The sequence below is a fragment of the Cupressus sempervirens genome, chromosome 11 (assembly GCF_028749045.1).
Source record: "Cupressus sempervirens isolate cs-2001-9-10 chromosome 11, ASM2874904v1, whole genome shotgun sequence".
NCBI lineage: Eukaryota > Viridiplantae > Streptophyta > Pinopsida > Cupressales > Cupressaceae > Cupressus > Cupressus sempervirens.
This window is the reverse complement of record NC_143128.1, coordinates 714,187,774-714,193,640: the sequence shown is the minus strand read 5'-3', so window position 1 is coordinate 714,193,640 and position 5,867 is coordinate 714,187,774.

The window sequence follows — 5,867 nt, the reverse complement described above, 5'->3', positions numbered from 1 at the left end:
TCCACCTTTTTGCTTGGTGTGGACAAGATCAACTATTGATAGCTCTGTTTCAACAAGATGGGCATATTGGGCTACAAATGCCTCAGATAATTCAGCAAAGTTTTTAATTGTGCCATAGGGGATTCTATAAAACCATTCAAGAGCTGATCCAGCCAAGCTTTTGGGCAAAAGGCGCAAGAGGAAGACATCATTGTATGCCACGTCCTGGCAATGCATGTGAAATTCTTTGATATGTGTGACAGGGTCTCCTTTTCCTCTGAATTTGTCAAATTTAGGTACCTCAAAGTGTTTGGGAAATGGTGTCGTGGTAATGGCTCTGTCAAATGGGTAAGGACACACATTCTCAAACTTGAATGTCTTTGGATCATTCCCTTCTTGGATGGCTTTCAGAGCTGTCTTCATTTGCTCCCACTCTGAATTGATAGGTGATGGTTGGGGTGCCCCCAATGTAGGAGTGCCTTGAGGTAGGTATGTGCTAGATGGGGCCATTGAATATGGATGGCTGTGAGGGATTTGTTGATAGGGATTGTACATTGTTTGGGCAGCTGCATGGTGGATGACGAGTTGTTGAGGGGGAGGCGGCGCATATTGCTGCATGTGCTGCAAGCCTTGCTGTTGATATGGGATTTGAGGTTGGGATTGAGGAACATAAGCTGGTTGTGGAATGAATGGATTGCTTTGTGGAGGTAAGGTATAAGATGGTTGTGAGGCTTGGGGAAAGGATCGGAGGGCTTGTGGGGTTTGACCAATATATGTGGGTTGTGCCCCCATTTGGGATGGTATCTGCAAATAATTGGTGGTTGGCTAGGGTGGTGGATTACCTCCTAGAAGTGGCATTGAAAAGTAGTTGGTAATTGGAGGTAATGGATTAGTTGGTGGTGGAGGTGGTGGGAATTGAAAGCTTGGGAATGGAACTGATGGGGTTTGATAGCTTTGTGGCTGGATTTGGAAGCTTGGTAGAGTGGTGGTGGGAGCTGGGGTCACTTGGGAGCTTGGTAGAAGATTGGCAGTAGCTTGTGGGTTTTGATAGCTTTGTGGAGTGAAGGTAGTAGCTTGTGGATTTGTGGCTGGTGGTATTGAGCTCCCAAGACTTAATGGAAATGATGGGATTGTACTTTGGGCTGTGGTGAACAAGCTAGGGGAAATGAAAGGTTGATTACTTGGCCCCATGGTGGCAGCCCTGTTGTATATTGCTGAGGTTGGCCAAAGATGCTAGCACTAATTTGGGAGATGGGTGGATTTGGAAGGCTGGGTTGGGGAGCAGCAGCAATAGTGAAGGGGGTGAACAGTGAGGTGTTTTGAGTAAAGGGGGTTTGGAGTGAAGAGGTATGAACCAAGGATGGAGTGGTGGTGGTTGGGTTGGCTTGCAGCATGGAGATTTCAACTTGGGTGGATGATGGTATGTTTGGGTCTGTTGGGTCATATGGATTGGCTGGAGGCTCTTCTTTTGGAATATATTGAGGATAATTTGGATCATAAGAGCCTATGGGTGGTGGCAGCTGCCCAAACAATGGGTGAGATGGATCTGATAATGGAGGAGGTCTTCCAAAGTCAAAGGTTCCTACATTGTCCCTTCGAAAATTAGCCATGATTGTCTCTTTGTTTTTGTCTATAATGGCGTTTACCAATACTACATTTCCTGGCTGGTTCATGAAAGCTTCAATATCAGTAGGTGATGGCATAGCTTGCTTTGGGCTAAAGGATGGCTGAGTGCTCAAGGGGGGTGAGGTTGTTCGATCCAAATGATAGGGCTCCATTTTTTCTTTCTTCTTGGCTAAGCGAGTGACGGGTGGCATGAAAAATGCTCCTAGGGATGAGATGCAATAATGCTGATGGATGCAAAAGGGGGAAGGCTTTTCTATGCAAATGATTTCCTAGGTTGAGGCAAAGCTATATGACAAAACCTAAGGAGGATCGGGTTGGGGATTCTAACTTCAAAGATATGTTGTCAAAGCACAAAAGGTCTGCTTTCCTATGTGCAAGCTTGGTGGTGATTGTGTCAACTTAAGGATAGACTGATGATCCTTTAGGAAGAACACGAGATTGACCACTTGTGAATCCCAACCTTTAGCTCAAGGTGATGAGGGATAACAAGTGACAAAGCTAGATTACCCTAGACAAAGCTATGTCAAAGGGATAACCTTGGTGAGATTGGTGGATTTGGAAGATTTTAGGAATGGAAAACTTTTAGCAAGGTGACAACAATTTTGAAAGCTTAGATATGCAGAATTTCGATTACTGGCTAGATGGTATGATTCTAAATGAGATGGATGAGCTAATAACACTTAAGGGGATAACCTAAGATGGCTGGCTTTTCTACAAAGATGACTCTAGAGTGAAGCTTATCCAAGAAGATGTGGAGAAACAAGGGTGTCTAATCATAGAAATCATGCCTAGTTGGTAAGGCATAAGCAGGATTAACTCTTGGATGTTGGCTAAATTTGATGGTGCGCTCTAACCAGGCCTCTTGAAGTGCTTCGTCGGTAGCTTTGTCCTCTGCTTTGTGGAGTTTGGAAATTCGTGGGCTTGGTGTTATTTCTTTTCTCTTGGCTGAAAGTTCTTGGTATGCTAGAGATGGCTTGAGTTTGACCTTGTGAAACTTCTGTTTGGGTTTGGGTTGTTCCGACATAAATTCCTGAATTTGCTTGGCTTTGGGAAAAATCTCAGTTGTTTTGCTTCAACTTGTTCAACTTCTAAAATAGGCAGTGACTATGCTAAGTGTGCCCTAAGCTAGGATTGACCAAGTTTGGCAAACATTCATTCAACAAGTAAAATAAAAACAAGCAATATATAGGAACACCCAGATAGAAGTTTGTGGTTCTCAGAATGTGATACTTGCGCCAAGGAGTGTGTATGTTTTACAAATGTTTCGATCAGTCACTCCAAACACATTAACATCCTAGATGGTTTTCTATAAGGCTGACAATTGGTTTAGCTAGGGAGTCCTCGATATACGCAAGGTACGTGAGGCCCAAATCCGTAGATAAGACCAAAAGGATGTCACACAGCCGAGAGGAGCGGTAACCCACTTCTCCTCTTTCACTTCTCAAGGGTATAAAGTTCCTTGAGGCTTAGCCTGAATGACAAAATTTTGATCCCAAGAGAGGTGTCTTTCGATTCACCTCTTGATTCTTATACTCCGTCGGAACGCTGGAGTTGAGGTCATCCAAGGGGTGATGAAATCCCCAAGCAGGCCTCCTAAAAAAGAAACAAGGTTTTGGATCCTAATCTTATGCACCCAAGATGGCCTCGAAAGACGACAAGGGGAGAGAAGACTTGGATGACCTTGGCTAAAAAACACGTTTGTTCTTTTACCAACTGACTCTTATGTGTGCTAATCTAGACTTTGCAAGCACTCATGTTTAAGAGACAATGTTCAATTCCAACTTGAAGCGCCAACAAAAGTAAATCGATCAAAGAATGCAAACAATAAGAAGAGTTAGGGTCAACAAAAGAAAACTCGCGCGCCCGGAGGCCCTCCTCGTCAAGTATCGATTAATTTTCTTTAAGGCATTCAAGATTGAGTGTGAGTTTGTTTTAAGCCCAAAACAAAAGTGTGTGAGATTCGATTTCAAGCGGGCACCCGGAGGCTCTCCACGTCAGTTGTTGTTCAATTTTGGTGCCCCAAACTTGAAGTGTGATCGATTTAATCTAGAGTTTTGGCCATTTAAGAATTTTGATAAAGTTAAAGCAAACGTTCAAAGACAGACTGAGTGAGTTAGATTGTGGAACATTTAACACCTTTTTCAAGTAGACCCATCCCCATAAATGGCGCTGAGATTGCAACCAATGGTTAATATTTGATGGGTGATTAGAAAAGAGGTGAGTCCAAGAAACTACTCAAATTGATTTTTGTAAATTTGTATTTTAACTTAACAAAGTTTCTTAAATGTCCAAAAATCAAACTTTACCTAGATTGCATGTGAAAAAGAGATTTTTTTTGTTCAATTTTAGAAGCTCCAAATGAAGTGTTTGATATTGTAATGGTTAATTAATCCTTGGCATTCAAGATTGGATTTTTTGTTTTAAGCATGCATTCCAAGGAAAGTTGATTTTAATCCATGACATTCAAGAGTGTGTTTTGAGCAACATTCATTCAATGGAAAATGTGTTTAACCATTCAAGTTCATTTTTTTTTAGCAACATGCATTCAACGACAAATGGTTAAACATTCAAGTTCATTTTTTAGCAACATGAAAACCTGCAAGAAACATGGTTAGTGGTTCCATATGTGCTCCAACCTGCAATGAGACAAAAAAAAAGCAATTTAGTTAGTTAGCCAAAATCTTCAAAAATGAGAGCTTAACTATGGAAATTTTTTTTTTAACTTTTTTTGTTGTTTTTTCTACGCGTAAAAATGCTTAAAATGGTCTAAATCCTACGGAACCACTAAAAGTCAAATAATAAAGCAAAAATGGAACATAAGCAAGTAGAGAAGACAGTCTGTCAAAATATGAAGACGTTGAAATACAGAGACACCAAAATACGAAGAGGACAAAACAGATTTGCAGCATAGAACACAGGTGACAAGCAGAGACGCCGATTTGCGCAGATGCAGATTTTCGCAGATGTTGATTTTCGCAGACGCGGATTTTTGCAGACGTCGATTTTCGCAGACGTGGATTTTCGCAGATGTCGATTTGCGCAGACGCGGATTTTTGCAGACGTCAATTTTTGCAGACACGAATTTTTGCAGACGTCAATTTTCGCAGATAGAATAGGTTGCAGACGCCAAAACTGCGCCAAAAAAAGATGAAAAATGCGAATTTTTTTTAGATGGTATTTCTTCTTCCTAAGTGCGTTCTTTAACCTGAAAAAACAAGTAAAACACCCTCACAACATAATCAAACAACAACAAACATTAGATAGTTAGAAAAATGACATATAGATAAAAATAAATGATTAAATGACCCATAGTGGGGTCCCACCGGGCATTCCAAAGTGTAGAACCAGAATCAGTATGCAAAGAACATTAACAAATAAAGTAAACATTCACAAACCAAAAACTAAATCACATATATGCTTAGACAAAGGAAGAAAACAAGAAGTGCAAACCTCACAAGAAAAAGCACTCCATGCTTTCTTGATTTTGTAGATGTGTCCTTTTGCTGTGGATGTATGCTCAAGATGCTCAAAAGCTGCTTCAATGGAGATGGGTAATGGAAAATTGGTAGCTTTGTGAGCTCTCAATTTGGCATTATAAGGGTATGGTTGATGGCTTTAGTTCTCAAAATAGCATGGTAACTTTAGCTCAAAGATTGTTGATGAAATGGCTTGGGATGGGATTCAATTTATAGGCTAAGGGGTAGAGGGATGGAGGGCTTAGATGCAAGGATGGATGAAGGCTTAAGGAGGGCTAGGATGCACTCAAAGGAGAGCACATGGATTGTACTTGTTTAGCACCAATGGGAAGGTGACACTTGTCACAAGGAGGATGAGTGTGAGAGGGTAGGGTAAAGGGTTGGTTAAGGGCATGATGAGTGGGGTTGAGTATGTAAGAGGGATGTAAGAGGAATGAGTGTGGAAGAGGGAAGAGTGTGGAAGATGGGTGTAAGAGTCATGAGTGGGCTTGTAAGAGTCTTTATGTTTTGTAAGAGCACTCATGACTTAGTGGTTGGGTTTTTTGAGGGGAGACTTTGGTTTGGATTAGGAAAGTCTTAAACTTTTTTTAAGGAATGTGACAACATTAGGGGGTGGATTAGGCTTGGGTTTAGGATTAGCTTAGGGATGTTAGAGATGTGCAAGTGGATGGCATTAATGAGGGTGGGTGAGTTAGTGGCTAAGCTTGGTTAGTATGGGTGGATGGGGTGGATTAGGCTAAATGGAGGATTAGAGATAGGTTAGGGGTTTTTGAATTTGAGGATTTC